Source organism: Chlamydotis macqueenii, chromosome 2 (assembly GCF_036417535.1).
Source record: "Chlamydotis macqueenii isolate bChlMac1 chromosome 2, bChlMac1.mat, whole genome shotgun sequence".
NCBI lineage: Eukaryota > Metazoa > Chordata > Aves > Otidiformes > Otididae > Chlamydotis > Chlamydotis macqueenii.
In genome coordinates, this window is record NC_141557.1 from 122,756,313 (window position 1) to 122,782,938 (window position 26,626).

Here is a 26,626-nt window from a genome sequence, read left to right on the forward strand (position 1 = left end):
GGCTTTTCGTATGGCAGGCAGCAACAGGGAGAGAGCCAAGAAGTACACTACCTGACAGCAGCTGGGAATCGGCCGGGGGTTTACAGTTCCTGTTCTCTCACAAGCTCACAGAGAGAAGACAAAGGGGTCCACACTGAAGCTCTAAGGAGGACAAGGTGGGACTGAGAGGTGGGTGAAGCCACTTGGCCTTTTGTGGTTTTGGAGAAGTTATTGTAAATAACCACTCAAAGATGATAGAACCGTAGAGTAGTTTGGGTTGGAAGGGACCTTTAAAGGTCATTTAGTCCAACACCCCTGCAAGGAGCAAGGTCATCTCCAATCAGATCAAGTTGCTCAGAGCCCTGTCCAACCTAGCCTTGAATGCTTCCAGGGATGGGGCATCCACCACCTCTCTGGGCAACCTGTGTCAGTGCATCCTCACTGTAAAAAATTTCTTCCTCTTTCTAGTTTAAAACCCTTGTCCTATCACAACAGATGTAGGCACTGGCCCTACCATACAGCAGTGTTTCATGCAAGGGGAGCATACACACATATGCAAACTAATCACAAAAGAACAGATTGTTTTGTTTTGTTTTTGTTTTTTTTTTTAATATATACATGGCTGTTATTTATCTCGAACTTCAGGGCTTCTCCTTATAGCAGGCAGCTGAGTTCAGAGAAATCCTCCTCTGTGGATTCAAGCTCTAGCCTACAGTACAGAGGGGCGGCCAAGGGAGCGTGGTAGGACAGCAGCGAGAGCACGCACAGGCTGCAGGAAGACACAACCAAATCCAAGCATGCAGCCCGTGAAAGCTGCTGCAGAAAAATGGAATGATGTAGGCAAAACAGTGAAAATATCTATCCAGCAATCTTAGGTGTAAACATAAGAATGACTTAGAGATAATAACACATAAGACTTTACCCCGTGGGGAGACAGACAGACATCTAGAACACAATGAATTAACATAAGCTCTGAAACTAAAACCAAGCAACCACCATAGTCTGCTGTTAGTGACAGCCCATTACTAGTATCTACTGTGTGCAGAACAATGATTATGCTGCAAAGAATATTATAGAGAAGGTAGAAAAATACAAGAATTAAGATATCAATTCAAAATTTTAACAAAGTCTTTGATGTTTGGGTTTTTTTTGGAAAACATCCACAAACAGAGAAACTTAATGAAATTGCACAAAGGTGAGCAGGAAAAAACCCTGATCCTTTCAAAGTACTGTGAAATATAGGTAGCAAGGGGAACAAATGCATTAAAATGATTAAAATAACTTCTTTTCTCCTGAGCAATAAACACACAGATTCTACTAGTAAACATCTGTTAAATACACATACCTTCTATTAAGTAATAAAGCAAGCATTTGGAAGAAAAATCCACTAGGTTGCTGTGGACAGTAACCATCACACAAAACCAGGTATTTATATAGATTAACACAAATACATATATAAATCTACACAAAAATCTATATAAATGTATATAAATATACATTTAGCAATCAACTAATATATACAACTATACATTTAGCAATCAACATTTATGTAGACTTAATACACAGCATATTTTTTTCATGACTGTAAGAGTATTCAGAATTCTTGAAAGGTGTACTAGAGTCTTGAAATTTGGACAACTAGCTTTTTAGTTTTAGAAAATAACACATTCTGATAATATGCTACACTAGAAAGAGTATTACATAACCTTTTTCAGAATACAGAAGAAAAATTCTATGATGCTTGCTTTTTTTTTTTTTTTTTTGCTTCTTAAGTTTCTGGAAAAGTAGAACACTAACTTACCAACGTTTATTTTATCATGACCTAATAGACTGTAATCTAAAGAAAAAAAAAAAAACAGTACTATGCAGCATCTCTTTGTGGGCTTTCCATGTTTCAAATTACTTAGGTTCACTTTAAATCTTGAGAGCTCAGTTTTGGTTACTAAATGTTCCAAAGGATTCCTGATTATATACTAAATTAAAGGAAACAAGAGCTGCCTAGAGTTAACCCATCTGATTATTGTGGTTTTATGGGCTTTTTAAGAATCTCTATGGTACTGCATAGATGTTTTTCTAAAAACTTTGAAGAGGCTGTCATACAAATAACATTGATACTATAATTACTGTTAGAATGTTTAAAACCTGCAGAAGTGCTATAATGTATTTTTGAATCACACCACAAGCACACTCCTCTCCCCAAGAATAACCATAGAATCACAGAATGGTTTGAGTTGGAAGGGACCTTCAAAGGTCATCATGTCCAACCCCCCTGCAAGGAGCAGGGACATCTCAGGTTGCTCAGAGCCCTGTCCAACCCGGCCTTGAATGCTTCCAGGGATGGGGCATCCATCACCTCCCTGGGCAACCTGTGCCAGTGTTTCACCACCCTGCTAAAGAGTTTCTCCCCATCTTTCCTGTAGGCCCTCTTTAGGTACTGGAAGGCCACTCTAAGATCTCCCCGAAGCCTTCTCTTCTCCAGGCTGAACAGCCCCAACTCTCTCAGCATGTCCTCATAGGCGAGGTGCTCCAGCCCTCTGATCTGCATCCATCTGTAAAGTGATGATGTTTCTGTGAAAGCAAACTTTACTAACTATTTAATCTGCATATAGGACCACATCATTATAATAAAATCAAAAGTGAATCCTCCGTGTGTACAAGTAAACACAAACAGACATCCTAAAGGTGCCTATAGGATTATACACTAATATGAACAGGAATTAATTTATGTTCGTAAGGAACATAATTTTCCTTTGTCCCAAGACATTTTAAAAGTGAGACCAGGTGTGCGGGCTAGATCAATGGTACCTCCAGGCCAGTATTCTGCCTCCAGTAATAGCCAAAAATACAGAACAGGTCACAAACGTGTGGTATTTCTCACTGACACTCTTCTGACCTCCAACTACTTTGATGTCAGGGACTTTCCGAACCATCTGTGGTTTCTGTTAGTTTAGCAACTTTCAGCACATCACCCATCCACGCTCCCCCTGAAAATCTTATCAGTTTCTAATATCTACAGCATACTTTTGAAAAGTCATCCCACAGGTCTCTCCACTACTGATTTTAGGGAGAATCTTTTCCTTTTGAAAGTTCTGAATCTGCCTTCCCTTCTAACTGTGTATGTTCTTCTTGTGAAAGAGAGTGGTTAGTCTGCCTCTTCCTTCCTCTGCAGATCTCCATAGTATTGCTCTAAACTCATTCCCTTCCCAGACCAAAGTCCCAGTTTACAGAAGTGGTCTTCATACGGAAGCCATCCCATGTAGTTTATCATCCTTGCTAACCTTCTCTGAACCTCTTCCAGGTCTAATAAATCCTTCCTGAGATGAAGGCTCCAGAAGTGCACACAGCACTCAGAAGGCAAGTGGACCATACACTCTTGTAATGACATTCTCAATTTTATTCCGTATTTCTTTCTGTGTTTTGGTGACCAATGAGCTGATGATCTCACAGAATCACCAATCCCTAAATTTTACTCCTCAATGGTAATACTCAGCTCAAACTCATAATCGTATATATAATCAGGATTGTTCTGCCTAGTGCTCCTGTTATTCTCATTTATCTATATTGAATTTCATCGCTCATTTTGTTGCAGAGTCCTAAGCACTGCAATGTCCTTCTACTGGAAGGCTGGCTTTCTTCTTTATAGCAAACTTGATTGCTCTCCTCCTTACTGATACCATTTACAAATGTGTTGAATAGCACAGATCTCTGTGGAACTTAACTGGGACCCTCCTTTAATTGAGAATCGACCTTCTACTTCTGCCCTTTGATCCTATCTTTTAATATGTCATTTACCTATGCAAAGACCTTCCCTCTTACATTATGGCTCCTTAATTTCCTTAAAAAAAAAGCCTTTTTGATAAAGTTCACTTTGATTTTTGAACCAGAACATCTTTAATTCTTGCTGATGCCCCTGAAGAACTCCAACTCCCTAAGACAGGTCTCTCTTACAAATGTTGCTTTGACTCTTCCCAAATAATCATACCTACCCGGGTGCCCACCAATTCTATGCTTTATTATAGCCTCTACCAAAATCGCCTGGTACAGATTTCAGATTTGTCTGCTGCAGGCCTGCCTGGCCCAGACCACCCCTGAAACCATGATTTCACGCACTTGTATTTCAGAAGATTTTTCTAAACCTGAATACTTTGGGATGTACCATTTGAACAACATAATTAAGTTGCAGAGCACAACTTGGTAGGATAGGGTAGAAGTTTTGCTTTTTGAGACACAGTAATCTAACTTGAATTGTAATGCAGGATGTTTTTAACAGTTTCAGTAAACTGTCAAGCAAATGGGTTCCTGGTGCTTTGGTCTGCTAGGTGGAAATCACAATGACATTGGTGAACTCAAGATAAACTCCACTCATATATACCACCATAGAACACAATCCTGTGCAGCTAGGAATCTCTGTGCAGAGAGAGGCGGTCTGAACTGGAACAGCAAAGAAAAAAGCAGCTGCCAGCCATTCCACTTTGTGCTCTGCTCCTCATCTGAGCTGAAAAAAGTAAAACTTAAAGAGCTCAGTAACTTCACTTGAAAGTCTGCTAGGCAGACAGTACAAAGGAACTGGCTGTGCTGGAGAAATTAACAGGGTGCCAGAAGGCAAGGACAGGTTTTAAATAGCAAAGTCTGTAAAGTAAGTATGGACTAGAAGTTAGAAAACATGGGACTACAATCCAATCAGTGATTCACTGTTTGGGCTTCCCTACCTCAATTTTTACTGAAAAAAAAAAAAGGAAAAAAGGCAATACTTACCCATCTAGCTAACAGAAGCTCAAATAAGATGAGCAAGGTGGTGATATTTGAAAAAAAAAATCGCAATGCCACATAGAAGCTGCAAGGGCTGTACTAGATCAAGACCTTTCACAGGAGTTAAATTTCCCTCATGAGGTTAGGTGGTTGGGAAGCTCACATCTTGGACAAAGAGACAACTCATGAAGGACAGAAATAAAGTGACTACGAGGAAGGGTAGTCTCCCCAGTACATACACCACATCCCAGGTGTAGGTAGTAACTATACAGTAGTCCAAAGGACATAGCGGAAGCCCAATCCTGCCCTGAATCACGTGGCCTGAAGGCAAAAACTGGGTTTCGCATTGCTTTTTTTGTAACCCTGGATTTTCACATGATTTATTGGAGCTGCTCCAATTAAAATGCTGATCCTGGTTGACCCATCTCCTCTGCCTCTTATCCCAGTCCTCAAAGAAACGTAACAAGTAAGAAAGAGTGCCCAATTTCCAAGCAGCCACTAATCTTCCAATACACTCTGCAGTTGAGGAACTGCTGTTCTATCTGAAAAGAAAATACTTTATAGATTATTGTAATTTTACATTAAATAAAGAGTGTCACATTTAGTCACAACAGCCTTTGCTACTACTGCTACAGCTGCGATGCTGGATGATTGTGTCAATGACCTTATGAGCTAAAACAGAAGCCTTAGGAAAGGATGAGTAAAGATGCAGAATATTTAGGGTAATACCAAAGCAAATCCCTCTCCAAAGCCGTAATCAGTGATCCTTTCAGAACCTGCATGGCACAGACACTGAAGGTATTTCTGACTGTTCATACATACCAGCTTTGTTAATGCAATGATGTTAGCTTACACTTAATCAGCTTACTCTGATTACAGTGACTTCACAGAGTGTTTGTGTGCCATCTTGCTATGAGAACATCCTTGTTAATGAGGTAAGTACACAGCTCTGCATTTGTTCCTACCTCCCATGCTGCATATTGAGTGGTTCATTTACAGTGCTCTGCTTCAGTTTGTCATGCAATGTATTTTGGGATGCACATTGTAAGAATTCTGAGATTTGATGCCAGATTAATGAGCAATTAAAAGCACTCATGCATAATTTAGAGCTACACGATTGAACACAGCAGAGGGAGATGAAGCCAGGCAGTTAGTATCCAGAACAGTCACCTGGAGTACAATTTTTGGATTCAGGTGACTGGCAACAACTTTTAGGCAACAAGTTTTAGGCAGCAAAGGCAGAACCTGCCAGAAGTCTACACAGATTTTGCCCTGGAGCTGCACCAACAGCAAACCAATCTGGGAAGCTCCTATCAGCCTGCTGAAATGTCATAATGATGTAGTCATCAAACAACTTTACTATTAAATCACAAGGTAATTAGCTAGTTATTGGCAGGGCAATCAAGTCAGGAAGGCTGACAGTAGCATGAAGCGGTTTCTCCATGTCTGTCAATGCACAGGCGGTCTCGGATAGCTTTGAAGGGATAGGGTTCCCTACTGGCACAGAAGCAGGAGATAGGACAACACCTGTTGCCCTACTCTACACCAGCTCCACCTCCCAAACACATGGGCTTAATTAAGACTTTATCAACACAATGGCATATTCCTTCACAGTCCTGCTGGACACAGTTTATCACAGTAAGCATTCACCAATACTAACAACGGGTGGTCTACAAAGAAACACTTGTGTCCTGTAAGGTAATTTTTGTTCTCCGCAGTCCAGGACACCACGGCATTTAAGAGCTCTCCTCTTTTTAAAAGCAACTTAGCGGACTCTGCTTCCCTGATTTCTAAGCCTATGTTAAGTGATGGGAGAAAAACACATGCAAGACTTTGCCTTGAACAGCTGCAGACTGCCAGTGGGGCGGGCTTCCAGAAAGGTGAAAGAAAGATGGTGACAAAAATATGGAATAAAAATAGTCTTATGATTGTATGGTATGCATCAATGTTTCATGCACATTATGGAAAAAAATCCTGGAGGGCAGATGGAAACGCAAAATGGAGCTGCTTTTTCGAGTCCCAGAGAATGCATTCCTTTAAGTGCTGTCCAACAAGGAGACTAGCTGTAGGCTAGCAAAAAATCTGCAATCAAAAAGCATGTTTTAGTTTAATTTTATTTTTTAAAAGTTGTGAAGAGATGAGTTTTACAATAGTCATGTGTTCAGTTTTTTTTTCCAGACACGTGTTTAGAAAACAGATTTATTCACTGATTGATTATACTTTTTCAATGAAAAAAAATAACGACTTTAAAACCAAAGTAGGTCATGCAAGGAGTGCTCCTCGAGATGATGTACTCAAGATCCTGAATACTGTCAGGTAACATTTCTAATTAGCTCAACTGACATAGTGGCCTCAATATGGAACATCATCTGTGTTTTGCAGGGTGTTGGAAGTAAAGTGCTTGGATCAGTGTTTTGTTACAACTGTTTATGTTTAGCACCTTTGTATTGCCTGTTTCTTGTCCCCTTCCAGAATCACATAATCCATTTCAGTCTTCTGGGAGTTCTCCAGGAAACCCTCCTTTCACCACTCTGCCTTTGCAACCTCCTGCTGAGCTGAGACTTTCAAGGTTCAGATCCACCTTTCGTTTATCTTCTGAAATCTGATGGCTATCTTTTAGCTAATAATTCCCCTCTTCATATGGGCTGCAGCTTTTTTATGTGCTAAGAGAAATCAGAAAAAAAATAAAGATGTTACTAGTCACCCCAGTCATTACAAACTCTATTTTAATACTGCTAACTAGTTTCTTCCCTCATGACCACATTCAAATTCTTTTCCCCCAAGTTTTCGTTTCACCGTGTTCCCTTCAAAACTGCAAGATGCTTTCCAAATTACTTCCACATACTACATATGCTGTTGTAGGTTTTTCTGGGACATACGTAATGGGGTAAGTTGGTTGCTATTGTTTCAAAACTTGAAATGGTCAGGCACTGCTGGATAGGCATTTGAGTATAAAGGGTTCTGCCTTTGTTTTTTTTTTTTTTTAAGAAAAAAAACCAAGCGGCATTACATTTGTAACTGCATACATGTGCAGCTAGCTGTCCTTACGCTGAAGAATATTACTCCCTAGCAAATTCCTAGGAGACTTAAAGGCCTTGTTTATGAAGACAACAGCAAACTGCGATAATACACTGCGAGCCTACCTATCAACAAGCTTCATCCAGGAGTGCTACAGAAGCACTTCCTTAAAGAAAAGAAAAGGAAGAAAACAAAACAAAACAAAACAAAAGCAACCCCACCAACACCTCCTTTACTTGCAATGTTTGTGTCAAACCTCCCTCCCATACACTCTTTTCCCTTTTTTTATGGCTCCTACAAATTACTGTAAATACATGCAAAATCAAGAAAATTCTGTAGCAGTTGTTACATATACACAAGGCCACTCTACTAAGTAAAAGTTTTAGAAAGCAAAGCAGTTCAAAATTCCTTGTGTACTTCACCCTCGGCAAAGACTGATCACGCTGATGAAACTCCGTGACAGCATAGCTTTATATTTGAGACTGCATGAAGATTTATAAACACGCTGAGCATGACTAAGGTCTGGAGCAGGGGGGCAGCATAACCAAAGCTGGGGAAGGCTGTGATTAGTGAGGAGGAAATGAGAGGAGATCACACCAGCTGAGAAAGGAGGCAGAAAAGTGCAACTCATGTTTGGGACTCGGCACAGCAAAGAAACACACCGTTAAAGCTTTAAAATGAGACTGATGAGAGGATGCCATTCCAGGGAGGGGAGCAAGTTTTTTAAAAAAAAAAAAAAGGCAGCAATATGAGAAATGCAAAAGTATCACAAAGTGACAAAGTGTGATCAAGAGCTCTTTATTTGTGGGGTCAGGTACTGGAGAAACTACAAAGCCCTGAGTCAGCAGCACAGATGCGACAGATGACACTGACTGGCAGTAAGGCAAACCAACACTTGTGAAACTGAACGACACATCCGCGTGGGCAGGCATGTAGGCAGCAGCAGGAGGAAACACAGATTGTCTCATGTAAAACCATCCATCCTCTACCTCTCTGCATCCCCCAGAACACACGGGTCCCTCCAGCCTCCAAACTCTGTACCCTTGCACCCAAGTGAGGAGCTGAGCTCTGGGGAGCATGGAGGTGAGCCATGCCATGGCTCCAGCTCGGCTGGGACGGGTGTGCTCCTTGCTGTGCCTAGCTGGGCTGGCTGCTTGTGTCTTCTTCACAGCCCCAGGGCTCCCCAAGGCAGGCAGGGAGCAGGCAGCATGTGCCCTGGTAAGATCAGTGACCCAAGAGCAGGGTCACCTCTCTCCTTCTGGAGCTCTCCAGGCTTCCCAAATAGGGCAAGGTAGCTACGGGACACAGTTGCAAAGACTTGGGCAGCGAAGATAACTTGATGCCACTCCTCATGGGATGGATCTCTTACACAGAGGGTAGAGAACGCAGAGAATGAGGGGGAGGAGAAGACATGGAGGTACAAGGGAGCCGACACAGTAAAGTTTCTAAGAAGTTCTTAAGTACAGCAGGACTCCTAACTAGCCGAGAGAACAATGAATAAAATTTGTGGGATTTCACATGCAAAAATTTGGGGCAGGGAATACCAACAGTAAAGGTTGTTACTCTGAGTGAGAGGGTAAGAAAAATGAAGGGATATAGGGACAGTAGCCAGAGTGCAGAATTTCAGAGGTGGCCAGTCAAAAGTGCATCTGTGTGGATGAGGAGCCCACAGCAAACAAATAAAACAAGAGTCTGATCTAAGTTTGAGAATGGCTAAGTTAAATGGCAAGGAGAAGGCAGCTACCTGAGCCAGAGAGCTCTGCTCCAGAAAAAGTAGTTTAAACCTTTCTGTGAAGTTATTGTGCAATTGGGCATGCAATACTTACTGGATCGGTTTCCTCCTCCAGCCTCTGCAGGATCCTGTAGCCGTTTCGTTTCTTGAGTATTGTTCACATCTGATGAGTCACAGTGCTTGCAGCAGGCCCAGGCCCAGCTGGACACTATGGCATAGGTGAGGCTGCGGACCTTTATTTGCTGGGTTTTTACCCAGTTACCTCAGGCCTCTGCTGTGGCACTGTGCACCACTCGGGGGGGAAAACATAAACCACTCCTGGATTCAGTGGCAATGGCACTTGCAAAACCACAGCCCAGAGCACGTATGAGGGCACTGATCAAGCACCCCATGTTTCTTTGTCTTCTGCTACATCCTTTGTGGTCCTTTGTGTTGATTCATCCCTGAGGCCAGGTCCAGGTGTTTCGTTTATGTGGGCAGTGACCTGTGCCTGTCCATCCCGTAACGATTCATATCTGAGTAGGGTCAGACATAAACCAGAGGCCACCAGAGCCTTGGCAGACTCTTCAAAACTAATCAATAGTTACAATTAACTTGCTTACACCTCCCACCACAAAGACCAGCATTCCTGCCTACCTGCCAACATGTCTGGAGCATTTACCTCCTGTTTGGATGACCCCGGAGTAAAGAAAGACATAGGTAGTGAGCCAGGTGGGAAGAAATACAAACTCCAGCACATTATAAGCAATTAACCCAAAGAAACAGAGTGGAAACTAACTCACTGCAACAAGCACTTACTACAGTTAGTCCTTTTTGATTTAACTTTGAGAATTAAGTTCAGCGTGGACACACAATGCTGTAAGAGGACCTTAAGTGTGTTCAAGGTAACATCCTACTGTGGACTAAGCCATAGTAAATTGTTTTTGTTAAGTATTTCCCAGCGATCAACAGCCTAGACATTCTTTCTTTCTCACTACCTCCATTTAAAGGTTTACAAAGGGGCAATTCTACCTATTATCTGCTTGAGTGAATCCTATGTTTCCATACTTAGAAAAGCAAAACGGAAGTAAAAAAAGAAAATGCAGTAAATTTTGCATGCAGTTTCTGTTTGTTAGGGCGAATATTTTTTTCAACGTACAGGAAGAATATAATATAGAAGGTAAAAAAAATCCCCACAACAGGTTATTCCTCGGCCTCTGCCTTTAAGAGACTATTCTAACAGACAAGCGGGTCTGAGCAACTCTTGTCACTGTTCTCAAACATACCTTCTCAAAGTTGCTGAGATGCCAAAAGAACGGGTCAGGTGGACATACGTTTCAGATCTGCTAAGTCCTGACCCATTTCTCTCATATAGCCCTCTGCAATTTTGAGCAAAAGCAGCTCACATCTACTGCATATAAGCCAATGCATTTTTATCAACCTCCAACCCTTCCTTAAATAAAGCAACAAAACCACTTAACTAAATCCAGCCCACCTCTCTGTCAAGTATGCCCTTCTCTTGCAACCTGACCCGACGTCGCATCCCTGGTTTCTAACATGCAGCCCCAGCCACTCTGCTTGTGGATCCTCCACCGTCCACTAGCAATCGAAACGCCACAGTCCTCCTTCAAAGGTTTTGCCGCTCTAATGGCAAAACCTGAGGAATCACTTCAGCTCCCTGTTGCAAAAGCCCGTAGGTCACTGTGCACTGTGAATCAAGTGTTCAAGCTTTCTATTAGATACACAGGCTGTTCAGTATTTACAAAGGCCTGGATGTTAAGAAGACACCACTACAAACAGAAGGAGTATTTATTTACAGATATCATTAGCAATTTACAAGACAATGTAATAAACAGGTCACATACAAACAGCTGAAGCGCTGAGTGGCTAACTGGATATTTCAGCTATCTTAATTAACTTCAGTATTGCATCAAATGCCGTAAGAGAGCGACAGATCACTAATGCCAAGTTAGTCATTTTCAGTAACAGTTCTCATGGAATTTTTTCCTTCTAAATAATCAAAACAATTGGTCATTGGACCTTATAAGGAAAAGTGCCATACCAAACAGAATTTCATAAAATACAGCTGTTTTAACTTCACTGTTTCCTCCAGCATATCCGTAGCACCTGAATTTTGGGGCTGCATTTTTATGCTTTTTTTTTTTTAAACAAGCTGACAAGATAAAACTATTAAAATAATTAGCAGTAGAGTAACTTGCTCAGTTGTTTCATCTGTTCTTACAACAGTGACAGATATTCAATAAAACCACAGCATAGCAAATTTGAAACTAATAAACAATCAATACTTTATTTTTTAACAGCGAAGTATTAGCCTGTAACATTTACTGCCAGAAGGTAGCATACGGTTACACAGATAACATAGATAACTGGATCATCTGGAATTATAACACGATTTCAGGAGGGCTTCAGGAAAAAAATAATACCAACTGTCTTTTTTCAGGACAAAATCCAAACTAGCAGAGAGTTAAGCAAGAGAGAATTTTCTCCTGTATGTTATGGTTATGCTACACCTTGAAGCATCTGATAGTAGCTAGTATAAAGACAAAATACAGGACTAGACAGAACAGTAGTCAGAATTCCTGTGTCGTATCAGATCTAGAGAGGATAACACTTTAGTGAACTCCAAGCAGCAGCTTCCCATCTCTCCAGAGCATCTTTTGAAACATGCAGTTGAGCTTACCTCAAGTATAGCAAAGTATATGTTTTAAGACCTCGGGCACTGGGATACTTGCCAAGTCACAACAAATATGTATACATAATCTAATCTACCCAAATTCTGAGTGGAAACTCTGTGCCCTTTAGATATATCCCTCAAGGCTACGAATAGCATACTTGTTGGACAGGATGAAGTTTCCCTGTGTAAGTAATAACTGAGCTCTTCTGGCATCTAACCACACCTCCTGGCTTCTTCCAAAACCAAAGAAAGATTGGAGAGGGAGGAGTGATGGGGATGAAGGTGAGGAGGTTCGGAGATAGGGGCAAAAGGAGATTAAGGAAGAGGAAACAGAGACAAATTACAGGTGGATTAGGAGCAACAAGGCTCTTTAACAAAAGTTTTAAGAAAGCAATCTCTTCCCCCCACCTTTCCTTTATCTGGCAGATGACAAGTTGGTTAAAAAAATCCCCCAAATGGAGAATCCCATGAAGAGGAGAAGAGGGCCTAAAAAGTGAAGTGAAACAAAGCAGAGGCAAAGCAGCAATGTTAACAAATTGCAAGGCAACGCTCACTGTTCAGCAGATTTGAAATACAGAGAGGATTATTCACAGCCTTGGTATGGTCACCTTTACTTGGGAAAAAGTGGCTAGAAAGAAAGCCAATGAGGTCCTTGGGAACCTGTACAGGCTTCTACAGCTAAAAATAAAATTAACAAAACAAAAATCCAAATAGTTTAGAATACACATGAATGCAAACAAACAGGGGTATATTTTGACAGCACAAAGCAGTAGTTAAATAACTGCACTGCCTTCTAAAATGAGGTAATATTACTACTATTCGTAAAAAGCAGATGACTATTGGGTTTGAAATTTCATACCGCACTTGTTTCTATGACCTGTGAACCTTCTGCTAAGAAGAGCTAAACTACTGGATAAATTTTGATAAGAGATCTTTGCATTTGGACTCTAGAAGAAAAATTTCACTGGCAGCCTTACTTCCTAAGACTAACCAATCTCTTAACATACAGTAGCTACTAATCTTTTAAAACACTTGGTCTAATTGCACACTATAATGGGCAGACTTATCTGACGCAGATCTAGTGTGGCCTACACTACTTGTTTTAGCAGGATTTTTTTTTTTTTCTCCCAGCTTCTAACAGATAATGTTACAACTACAAATTTCAAACTGCAACTGCCCTGCTTACCCAAATCCGAGTACCAGAAGGCGGGCAAGGGAGATGGGGAGACTTGTGCCCGTGGCATTGGTGTTTGTAACTGCACAAACAAGCAGTCTTTAAGAAAAAAGAAATACCTGCGAACACGAACTGTGGACTCATGACCAGCTAACACTAGGTAATACAGTCTGACACCACGGCACCCGCCCAAGTTTTCTATCATTAAGAACACATGAGATATAACACATAGAAACTTGGCTGTAGAAATTACATTTCTTTCCTGACTGCTATCATATTGGAGAAATCTGCTGGAGTTAAGAAAGGTATGCATCCCCTCCTCCTGCAGAGAGAGCTGGAATCTCACCTTGCTAAACCACACTTGTTACATATTATCGACCACACACAATACACTTGCTTCTGACCTGTAGCGATGATAATCTTCTACCTCTCTCCCCAAACACATCACTCTCTCCCAGCCCTGCCAGTTAGCACAAGCTGCCAACATGGCTGTCACTGGGGGAGAACATTTGCTAGAGGGCTGGGTACAAAACAGTAAAAAAGAGTTAGAGTTCCGCGAAGGAACAGCTAAGAAAAATGATACAACGCTATCAACACAGGTACAATAGCCTGATGATTTCAACATGTCCCTTTCTGAAATCAACTGTTTCCTCACCCCCCCCTCACCAAAGGGGGGAACACGAGAACGCATCAGAGATCTGTATTTCACTCTCATTTTTAGCACAGTTGTCACCAAAACTTTAGGGTTTGTACCCAAAAGGCTGTACTTGCAAAAACGAGGGCTCAGATTTCTCTTGAATACAGGAGCATGGAAACCAGAACTGTGAGATATCACTTAAAAAACAAAAAACAAACAAAAAAAAAAAAACAAAAAAAACCCCCAAAAAAACCCAAAAAACCCCACAAAACAAACAAAAACAAAAAAAACCCCCACCCAACAAAACCAAAGCAACACAAAAGAAAATACTGAAGAATCACTCAGCATGGATATAGCTATGGTACAGATAATTGCTGCCAGTTAACCTCAAGGCCTGATCCCTCATCAGATTTGATAGCTGCCTTGGCAAGCAGCTTCAGCAGTTACCTTCTCATCTCTGGACCCAATCCCAAAGGCAAAGTAGCTATCTCCAGAATTAGGTAACTCCACCTAAGCAAGCACCTTTTTTACTGGGTCAACTATAGGCAGAGGTGACCATGCCCAGCCAAGACCCGAAGCTGGCCAGGCACAAGACACCTCCTTGCTGGAAGGTCGAGCTGTGTGGCAAAAGCAGTGCCAGGGTCAAGTGCCCACCAGCTACCTGGAGGCAGAGGGGGAACAGCTCTGGCACAGTACCTTGGCCAACACTCTGGGATTGGAGATGGACACATCTGTCCAGCTGTCATGTTGAATGGAGCACAGAACATCACTCTGTCAGCCTGCCCAGAGCTTAGTCACTTTCAGAGTGCCTCCACACTGAAACAATTCAAGGTATGGTGCTTCCTCCCTTTCCTTCTTGCACCGGTGCTTCTCTGGCCACACAGTGTACCAGGTCAGAGAGCTAAAACAGTCAAATGAACCCTAGAAGAGCTAAACTGGTCAAATTAACCCTACAGAAAAAAAAAAATACAGGCCGTTTTAGTGCAGTCTAAGTCTTTGTAGTGCCTCAGGTACAGGGATGAGCAGGTTGGGACTCCTGCAGCTCTAGCCCAAATGGCAAACCATCGAGAAACTGCACCCACAGATTTCCTATGGTCTCTTGGCACTAACCAGACCGAGCAACAGTTCAGAGTCAGGAGCAACAGAAATCTCAGCATCTGGCTAAACAAGGGAATTAATTTGGCATGACCTCTGTCTTGCAGACTCAGTGTCCCACAGTGCAGTGAGGGGAACCAACCTGGCAGAAGAGACTGAGCACAAAACACTAACAGAGTATCGTGGCACTGCAAGATACTCTCACCTTAGCAGGGGTGATGAGAGGTACTAAATGACTATGTTGGTATTATTTGCAGTGCACATATTTCCTTGAATAAACTTGGTCAGAACTAAGTCTGTGAAACATCTACAATCACAACAGAGAGAAGCACTAGGCAATTGTTTCAACTGACTATTCCCATTACAGTGAAAATAAGGTGGAAGTTTACAGCCCGCTGCACCAGAGATGGCTACCAGCCACAGAGACCAACACAGGGGCTTCTGAAAGGTAAATTTTAAAAAGTATCTACTATACTTCTATAACTTCACCCTTCACATTGAAATACTATCTTCTGATTTAACAGGAAGCAAGGCTGCCATGTGATGAGATGGAAGAGTCTCAGAAGAGTATCAAATACAAACAAACACTTTTTGCCTCAATTCAATATTGAGGAAAGGTGGAGAAAAGTTATCTGGACGTACAATTCATGATGATAGCATGGCCTCTTGCTTGGAGCATGTTTTCAAAGAAAGAATGAAAACATGAAGGTAAAGAGAAAATCAGATAAAATGTAGCATGATTTTTAAAAGCTGAACCATGTCAAGTGTCCAACTTTTCTTCAACATGACAAAATAGTCTTTATAAAAAGGAAGCACAACAGCTCTACTCTCACTCAGTGAGAAATCCGATACACTACCACCTGAGCAGTAGTTTGTTGAGCTGGGAAGAGAGGGCTTAGTTCAAGAGCAGTATGGCAGGAAAAGCAGATCAAGAGGAGATGACAAGAGTTTTCTGAGAGGTGGAAGGATATTATTTATGGACTTCTGCCAGAATGATCTTCAGTCTTTTTTGATTCAACATTTTTCATTTAGAATTTTTTTTTTCTGTCTTTAAGTGAGCACTACCAAAACATGTAGAAAATACAAAACTGGGAGGTACCAGGAGTACAGTGCAGACTGAAATAGCAAAAGAAAAACTGTAACAAATCTTAAGGACAGCCACAATAGAAATGATATGAAAAGGACAGAGTAACACACTTAGAGACTAGTGGTTTCTGCTGAAAAGTGATGATTCATTAGTTGGAAGTAGCAGAGAAGGAAAACGTTTGTGTATAACCATCCTATAAGCAGCTAGTAAAAGGCACTAAAGAGAGCTGATTCAGAAGAACAAAAATATAGTGATTCAAAAAACCCCAGCTGTATTTCCAGTGCAGAAAAAGACATAGGTGCCACTACAGAGGACTATCAAGATCCTGCTGAGAACACCACATATAAATCTGGTAATACGTATTCATTTAAAAAATATTATTTGGGATAGTACAACAAAACATTTGACCAAGAATGGTCTTAAGTGTACCAATGAGACAATCAGCAGGGCTGGCATAAAGATTAAGTGTAAGCTTATCAAAAGTAAGTTTAGGCTGCAAATTAAAAGGGTCCCTAGACAACAAGACACTGGCTTTAAGTTTGTCAGAAGATATGGATGTGAATAAGAGGAAAAAATGTAACTAGTTCACAAGGGGATCTATACAGGTTCACAGAGACAGACATGGTTTCTGTGACAGCAAGGCATTTGGTACAGTCAGAGTGATTTGTTCCAGTTCTAGGTCCCTGAATATTCATTGGAACACAACGATGGATGCCCATCCCTGGAAACATTTAAGGCCAGGTTGGAAGAGGCTCTGAGCCTCTGGGGGATGTCCTTGCTCCTTGCAGCAGGGTTGGATTCTATGATCCTAGCAGGTCAGAGCAGAAGTCCACCCAGCCCAGCATCCTTGCTCCAGTAAGAGCCAACAGCAGATCATGAGGAAGGCAAGTGTGTAGTATTTTGGGGAAGTTATCACCATTTGCGATTTAGGGACTTCTGAGCTACATAGATGTAATAGCTCTCCTTTCTACTGATTTGGCAGCCCCCTTTTGTCCCCATGTAAGATTTTTACTCACAACATCCCACAGCAAGGAGTTCCACAGCTTAATCTCACATTTTATTAAAAACTGCTTTCTTTTAGCTTGTTCTGAACCCATCTCCCACCATTTCTTTCCTCTCAGCTAATGATTTTGCTTTCTTTTCTTCCCACCTATGCCACTTATGATTCCTTTATGATCCCCTGTCTGCAATATAAAACCTCTGTTGTGTTCTCCCTTTTGCAGTTTCTTACCAGGCTGAGAAGTCTAAGCCTACTTAGGCCTTCCTCGCATAGAAGCTGCTTCACTACTTTTTTTTTTTTCATATTCATCACCTTGTCCTGTATTTTTGCCATTCTACATATCACTTTTGTACAGTAGTCAGGAGACAGACACACCATGGATTGCTGCCTGTTTCATTTCTTTCCTAACAATTCCCAATGTCCACTGAAGTACTACACCAAGTTTGACATCAACATCAGGCAAGTCAGCACAAACTTGAATAACAACGGGTGGCAAGAGTAGCGGTAAGAGGACCTATGAATAAATACAACATATTGGTGAAGAGAGAACCTAACTTGGAAAAGGAAATCAAACTCCATGAGGCAAGTGGAGTTCTGTGAAGAAATCAATGAACATGTAGGTAAGGGAAACCTAGAAACCATGCTAAGGCACATGGAGAGCAAGGAGGTGGTTGGTGACAGCCAACATGGCTTCACCAAGGGCAGATCGTGCCTGACCAATTTGGTGGCCTTCTATGACGGGGTGACGGCATCGGTGGACAAGGGACGAGCAACTGACATCATCTACCTGGACTTGTGCAAAGCTTTTGACACTGTCCCGCATGACATCCTTCTCTCTAAACTAGAGAGACATGGGTTTGATGGACGGACCACTCGGTGGATAAGGAGTTGGCTGGATGGCCGCACTCAGAGAGTGGTGGTCAACGGCTCGATGTCCAGGTGGAGACCGGTCACGAGTGGCGTCCCTCGGGGGTCCATGCTGGGCCCAGCCCTGTTCAACATCTTTGTCGGCGACATGGACAGTGGGATAGAGTGCACCCTCAGCAAGTTCGCCGACGACACCAAGTTGTGTGGTGCCGTCGACATGCTGGGAGGGAGGGATGCCATCCAGAGGGACCTTGACAGGCTGGAGAGGTGGGCCTGTGCCAACCTCATGAAGTTCAACCAGGCCAAGTGCAAGGTCCTGCACCTGGGTCATGGCAATCCCAGGCACAAATACAGGCTGGGTGAGGAATGGATTGAGAGCAGCCCTGAGGAGAAGGACTTGGGAGTGCTGGTGGATGAGAAGCTTAACATGAGCAGGCAATGCGCCCTTGTGGCCCAGAAGGCCAACCGCATCCTGGGCTGCATCAAGAGGAGCGTGGCCAGCAGGTTGAGGGAGGTGATTCTGCCCCTCTACTCTGCCCTGGTGAGACCCCACCTGGAGTACTGTGTCCAGTTCTGGAGCCCCCAGCACAAGAAGGACATGGACCAGTTGGAGAAGGTCCAGAGGAGGGCCATGAAGATGATAAAAGGACTGGAGCACCTCTCTTATGAGGACAGGCTGAGAGAGTTGGGGCTGTTCAGCCTGCAGAAGAGGAGGCTCCAGGGAGACCTGATAGCGGTCTTCCAATACCTCAAGGGGGCCTACAAGAAAGATGGGGAAAGGCTGTTTAGTAGGGCCTGTTGCGATAGGACGAGAGGTAATGGTTTTAAAATAGAGGGGGGTAGATTTAGATTAGAAATTAGAAAAAAATTTTTACGATGCGGGTTATAGAACACTGGAACAGGTTGCCCAGAAAGGTGGTGGAGGCCCCATCTCTGGAAGCGTTCAAGGCCAGGCTGGATGAGGCTCTGAGCAACCTGACCTAGTCAGGGATGTCCCTGCTCCTTGCAGGGGGGTTGGACTAGATGACCTTTGAAGGTCCCTTCCAACCCTAACCATTTTATGATTCTATGAGATACAACTGAAAAGCATGCAGGTGTACCTGCACTGAAGTGGATGGAGATTGACAGACGGAGCTGAACAGACTGATTGTTACTGCCTTTTTTTAAAAAGGTCTGGAGATGCAAAATGAAGTGATGAGGACGCAGGCTCAAGAAGGAAATGTACCTGTTTCTTCACATGTTTCTGCTGTGGAATTCCTTGCAACAGCATGTTTAGACACTTAAGAGTTTACAAGGGTTCAAGAGGTCACAGGAAAGAGTTATGGAAACAGTCCAGTAAAGTTCAGCAAATACAAACCCACTGTGTCTGGCTCAGAAAACCTTTGACAAGTGGATTATTGAAGACCAGGGGAATACTCTGGGACAGCCAGCTTTTATCAGATGGAGTAAAAGTAGTATTTGTCATCTCAGGCCTTGATTGGGCTCGTAAGACCTGCGATAAAAGTTCTCTATCAACTCTTGATTTGAAAGCAGGACAATTCCTCTGTTAATTTACAGAAGAACTGACACCACTGTCAGTAGGTACAAATGCTAACTCAAATCCAGCGTATTTTACTATTGGCAGAATGAGTAGGATCACATTTCACCATGATGCCAAACACTTGCCATTATAAGACAAATCCCTCTACACAAGACAACTTAGGACTTTGCCAAACTGCCATTGTTTGGGCTGAAACTTTACAAGTTAATGTTTGCTTCAGTGTTTTGTTTCTTCATTCAAAACAGTATAGCCACTTAAAAAAAAAAATAAAGGTTAATGTAAAAAAAAAGTTTTGTCTATGTCAAAAGATTCTGGCTGACTTGTGCTACTTTTCCTTTTCCTAGAGTTTTGAACCCCTGTCCTTTGGGATAGAGTCTTGAAATTAGACAGGGATAGTGGCAGAGCTGTCATTTCTGTCAACCTTACCCAAATTTGGCTGATTTCTTGATTACTTCTTCCACAAGCCCTTTAGTCATTCAGAAACCAATCCTTTGAGTCAGATAATTGAACGCTGTCCTGGAGGACTCAGATTCTACTACAGATCTCTGTGTCATTTAAATTGAATGCTACAGAAGAGGTCATTAATTTTCCAGGTCCTTGGCATGGGCCTATAAGGAGTGATTTGCAGAAACACTTAGTGCCTGCAGCTGCAGTGGAAGGCAGTGAAAGCTGCGTTCTAAACAGATTATGAAGACAATGGTTTGGAAAAACTCGGCCTAGTAATATCAAAACAGGTTCTCCCCCCCAAAAAAAAAAAAAGCCACAGAAACTTGATTCTTAAAAAAGCAACCCTCAGGAAAAAAAAAAAAAAAAACAAAAACACAAGAGCCATTTACTTTATTTTCACTCTGCATTTTATCTCGTGCATGCACAGTAGGCTCTCCTGCTTTGGTACCAAGGTGTTTACAGTACAAGCCTCATGATGCAGGTTGGGTAAGCAGTGTCTCTCCATCACAAGAGTCAGAAACAATTTACAGGCAGCCAGGTATTTCACAAGGGTACGGACTGTGGCTGTAAGGCAGGATTTCTCAAAGTATCTGGAGCCTGAGGCAAAACATCAAACGTGCTAGAGAGCATACCAGAACACTGTATAAATATGTTCCATTGTCAAGATCCATGTATAAGTTTCCAGCCAGCAAATTGTCTTGTGAACTTCCATCTGCAGGATACATACAGCTCTGAGAACTAGCATCCCACTGGGTATTTGCCTTCGGTGATCCAGGGCCTGAAAAGTAGGATAGCATAGGAGTGCCCATGGCGATAACTGAGACAAACACAATTTGGCTTTGTGTAAATGAGGGACAGCTGAATCTACTATTTTATTTTAAAACAGTAGTGTCAGCCACTGTTGTTAAATTAACACACGAAATTAAACAGGATGCATATATGCAACCGCAAGTACTTTAACTGCTTTTTCCCCTTTCCTTTCCATGTGTCTCAGTTCTCCTCCTTCGAGTAACACCGTAACCTTGTCAGGGGAAGGACAGATGCCTGCTGTGTTCTCCTTTTCAGCCTCTAGTACACTGAATCCTAAAAATGGACATTACTTTTTTTTTTTTTTTTAAAAAAAGACATGAACAAAGCAAAAGCCTCCTTTAGTTCTATTTATTCTTACCCAGTCATCAGTGCTTAGAAACAAACATTCTTCCTGTCCCCTGCTCTCCTGTGAAAGACTACAGTATCTATAGTTACTGGAGAAGAGTGCTTCAGTTATCTAGGCTCTGATCCTTCCCATGCTTTACTTTCCAGCTTGCCCCTGAAGGCTTGCTTTCTCAGAGGACACCAGCACCAAGATTTCTCTCCTTCCAAAGGCAGCTACCGAAATTCTCTCTCATCACTGGGAAGCTCGTCACTCCTTAAAAGAACCAAATACTAAGATCACATCCGAAACTGAAGAGCTGAAGAGTCATTTCTGATCAACTTACAGCTTCAGCCGACTTGCCAGGCCTCCCCGGGTGCAAGGAAAGCGATGAGACTGCAACTCTACTCCTCAGAAATGCTGCCAGAGAGCACAGGCTGAGTTTTTTTTAAAAAGAGCTACCAACTTCCCCCAAATCACTTTTTTCTTCTTACTTGTAGGTCTTCCTGTCAAAGGAAAGCATATAGGGCAGGTGGCAGACAGTAACACTGTGAAGCTCTCACCAGAAGGACAGAAATGGTATCAGAAACAGCACATCAACTTCCTTCAAAAGATCCATGATTTTCTAACAGCCCTAAGGAGCAAACACCATGATAATTCCCCATCCTGAGGGAGCAGGGGAAGGAAGGACTACACCAAGCAAGAATCTTTCCTATTCCTTTCTTAAACCATGCCCGCTTACAAGAGGCAATCTCACCAAAAAAAAAAAAAAAAGAGATATTTTTGGCTGATCTTGCTGGGCTATTTCTCCTTGGCCATTTGGAAAACAAATTTATTAAAGAAAATATTTTATTTTTGGCTAGAGGTAGCTTAAGAGCTTTCCTCCTTCAAATCCATGAGAAGATACTTCCCTCTTCAGTTCAGTGGAGCAGCACAAATTTGTGGCTAAGAAGTTTTGGGTGTTATTCTGAAAGGAACAAACAAACAAACCAAAGTCCAAGTTCACGCAAATATCCTCTCAGGACAGCTGTTTATTTTATATCATTCTTCCAGCTGTGCAAAAGGTGCTCTAAACAAACAGAGCACGTTGCAGAAGCAAGGGAAGCAGCTCAACAAAACCTGCACTACGGCAGAGTTTTTCCTTGGAGGGGAAGCAAGAAGTCTGAGCCCAAGAAGCGGCTGTGGCGCACAACACAGGGCAGCAAGAGCCGGGACCTGAAACTCTGTCGGCAGATGAACACTTCTGATGGTTCATCTCAAGGAATGTGTTAAGAACAGCACACAAGAATCCACAGAGGCATTCAAGTAGTCAGAGGATCAACATATTTTGCAGGTATATCCTTGGCCACAACCTGCTAGTGCTTTATCTATAAACTATTTACCAATACAGAAGTATCCCTCTGTTTCCTAGTGTTCCTGTATCACAGAGCACCATCAGACTAAGTGATGCAGAAATAAGAACACAAACTTTTTTTTTTTTTTTTTTTGCAACTGATGAGTAATATATGACTGAAAAATGATGAAAGCAGAGTAGAAAAGCAGTCTGGCATGGGAAAATGGTATATTAAAAAAAAAAGTAATAATGAAACATTCAGGAGAGGATGAATCAAAACCAAACTGAACAATTCCTATAAATCAAAGATTTCAAAATACTAAACAATAACAGACTTGATTATGAAGAAATCTGAACACATGCAAAAATAAAAGGGTCAGATCAACAATGTGTTTTGAAGTATTATTAAAATGATGTCCCACCTTCAGAAGGTAATTTTCAGATGTACTGACAACTCTGGACAACCGTATTTCATGCTCTCTATTTCTTCTTAGAGAGATAAATGAAAATCGTTGTTGATTAAAATTGCACAAACTTGGAATAAACATGAAAGTGTAACAAGATCGGAAACAAGTCATTACTAAGACAGGAAAACAAAGAAAGCAGAAATCCAGAAAATCTGAAGCAGAATCACAAACAAACAGTTTAATCTTTTCAGGGGCAGTGGGATGCAGTGATGACGGCTAGGAACACATACTCTTCTGGTCCTCTGTTACTATAAGGAATTTATCATGGGCTTGACCTCCTGCCTGTCTCAGCTTTTTAAACATAAAAGCTCCTCTTCGGTAAATACATTCTCATCTTTAAAACACAATCATGGTCTGAAAGTTAACACTAAAAATAGCACTAAGGAGCTTCATATTCTTGTCTTCTTGATTTCTGTATCAATTTACTTGATTGCAACAGTCAAGCGTATGTCCTCTGGTCCTCAAGACTGAAAGGAGTTCTTAGGAGGGTTAGTCCTAAAGAGATATTTGATAGGGTGACACTTTTGAGTTTAAATCCATAATAATTGAAACATCAATGTGTAACTGTAAATACATAAAGAACAAAGCATCCATAAATGTTTAGTAACTTTCTTAAGAAAAGCAAGTATCTGAGTCAAAAAAAAAAAAAAATATTAGAGAAACATGAAAAAAAATTAAAAAGAATACATATTCCACTAATCCATACTGGCATGCCAGAAAAAGACAATTTGGAACAAACTTCATAAATTCTTACAATTAGGAAATACATGAGGAATAACATCATGAATAAGTCTTCAAATTAGCAAGTGACCAAGAAGTACACGCTTTGCCAATTTCAGTTCAAATCAAAATACTTCATGATACAAGCATATTTTTAGTACTTTTACAAATAAATGAGTTCTTTGGAATAAGATTCTTCACTCACTAACATTCTCCTTTTTTTTTTCCTGCAGTGTCAGAAACAAGACATTTGAAGATGACTTTTGCAAATCTGCAAATTAAGAGGGACAATTAATATGTAATGTCATCTGAAGTTAATGTCTTTGAAAAAAGGATAAAAAAATCTTTAAATGTGAATCTTGGAAAAGTTGTTTTTTTTCCCTCACTTTAATGACTGTCTGAAATAACTACTGCACTAACCTGATGACACACTTATTTACTATATTTTTTTATGCCCGTTATTCAGTTGTTGGCAGTAATACAACTTCATTTAGCAATAGCTTGGACCCCTCAGTAAGGGAATGTGTACATAGTAGCTCTCTAATCTTGCTGCCCAGCTGCTAAGACAGTCACATGAGTCACTTGCTGCCTTTAGAGCAACACACACCACTTGCTGAATTTAGAGACACTCTCTGTCTCTGCACTGGCCATACATATAAATTGAGTAATAATCCTATCCTCATCACACACAAAACTCTAAGCGGTTTGTTGCTTGGGTTGTTTTTTTTTTTTTTCCCTTTTTATTTAAACTGGTGAGTCAGAGAACATATTTTTTACTAATGCAGTTAACAACCCAGCTCCACAAAGTGATTTATGTACCGGTTTTCAGCATTATCGTTTTCACTCCAGTTAGGCTAACTTCAGGAACCAGTTCAAATGTAGGTAACTTCATCTAACTGTTCAGTGAAAATCCAGCCCTGGAAGAATGAAGAACTCTATCTGCCAGGACAATTCAGCATACAGCTTCAGAATAAAACACTTTACAGCAATACCTTCCTTATCAGGATTTTAAACAGTGACCGGTTGGAACACCACCTTATTCAACAGTCTATTGAAAAACAATTCACATAAAGACTGGCACGGTTACTTCCACGCAGCACTTTGGTGTACTGATACATAAAATTCCTTATTGGAAATATTTTATTTATTAATATAATCTATAGGCACTGCGTAGGAAGTACCATCACAAACTAACGGTACACAGCCTTACAGCAAAACACTGCGAGGATAATCTGCTTTGGACTGCCACTGCATCCTCAGTGCAGGCCCTGTGACGTTTTGTTTTACTCCGTATCACATGCTATCTTCTCTCCCATACTCTCCCTGTGTCTCATTACGGCAGTGTTCTTTGCAGATGGCTGTAATACTGAAGTGATCAACGACTCAACATATTATGCTCTGATCATACGTGTTTATAGACTACCAGCATAACAAAAAACCCACAAAATCATACTTCAAGGTATAAGGTTAATGCAACCAAAAAGGAGGAGTCTCTTAGATTATATGAAACACGCTTCTCCAGTTCAAAAATATGTCGGCCCAGTATGCCTAAAGAAGAAAGCCATGTGTCAAACCTTACCTAACCCTATTAGTTTCAAGTACAGCCAAGCTTGCTTTAAAATGGTCTTCACAGACTTCTTGCCAGTAGGAAATCACAGTAGGCAACGTCCCGGCTCGCCAGGCGAGCAGCAGCACATTTTCAAGTGAAATACCCTAATCTGTCAGATAACATTAAATAGAGCTCCATAACTAGCCAGAATAGAGTATCAAGTAGTAACAACTAACTAGACTTTTCACTCATGTTGTACCATTCTGAATTAGCATTTGTAAAAATAAACGAAAACTGTTATTGCTAAGCTGTTTTAGTAAACTTTGCACTGTAATTCAACTAAGTACAAGCAAATACCTTGTACTGGTATTTAACACCTAAAAAAATATAGTCGCCGATGTACACAGTGTCAGTCAACCTACAGTCAAATTTCAGACTAACACAGACATATCTAGTCTTCTTACAAGTAACTCTAAGATTTCCAAAGTCGAAAGATAAGGCAGAACTATATTTTTCTGTTGTGTTTTCTGCACTTTACAGAATTTTCTGCCAAGTTAGTATTGCTGTTTCCCACATTTGTGTGACTCTTTACACAGCAACAATATACAATCACAAAAATTGAATGAGGAAAATACAACTTCAGAAAACAAAGTGGCAGAGGAACATGGGGCAAGGTTAGCAATTGAAACTACTAACCCAGATGAATCTCAGTCTGCAGTCCAGCTGGCATAAATTCTCATTCTCGTTTACTCTTATCTTTCCCATAATCAATATAGCATTCCATTCAGGTATTTGGCTATCACAACATAATATTCTACATTAAAATTAGGAATTGCTACCCCCTGCATCGAGAAAAGGTTTTTGCATATGCCACTTTCAATCAACAATTTGTCTCAAATAATGAGAATGCCTTAAAGCAGGCCAAACTATGCTGACACATAAAACAATTCTTGGAAAAAAGGCTGCAATGTGATAATGCACGTATGATGCATTCCATTACAGAAGCCTCTCTCCTTAAGAATCAAGTTTATGGGTATATTTCTGTGATAACCTGAGACCTTTCAGATGGACTCTAGTAAGAGGGAGGTGCCTGGAATAAGAACACTGCCTACAGAATGATGTATGATGGCTTAGGGGATTAGCATGTTAAAAGCATAATCTCTTTTGGCACAGCTATTTTTAAGTGGTCTTAAAAAAAAAAAGTATAAAATGTTAATTCTGTTTTCCAATAAACATAACTTTTGATCTGAGTCAGAGGTGTTATGCATAATAACCACAGCAGGAATACAATGCTATTTGTATTTGTTTTGAGGAAAAAGCATGAGCACGATTTTGTGCAAATAACAAGAAAAAAAAAAAATCACAGAGCGGAATTCAATTAAAGGCAAATACACTCCAGGTAAACGGTAATTCTGACAAAACAACA

At 41.2% G+C, this 26,626-nt stretch overlaps 1 protein-coding gene across 5 annotated transcripts in view; it reads right to left on the minus strand.

Moving 5' to 3' along the window:
• The window catches only part of PLAG1 (PLAG1 zinc finger), a 50,215-nt gene that overhangs the window by 11,832 nt on the left and 11,757 nt on the right, over positions 1-26,626 (minus strand). Inside the window, exon 2 of one of the 5 annotated variants that reach the window (XM_086740839.1) lies at positions 9,573-9,968. The exons of 3 other annotated variants lie outside the window; for them this stretch is intronic. The gene's annotated coding sequence lies outside the window, so the exon portion shown is untranslated. Of the gene's footprint in view, positions 1-9,572; positions 9,994-26,626 lie in introns of all 5 variants that reach the window. One more of the 5 variants, XM_086740835.1, reaches the window with a different exon arrangement.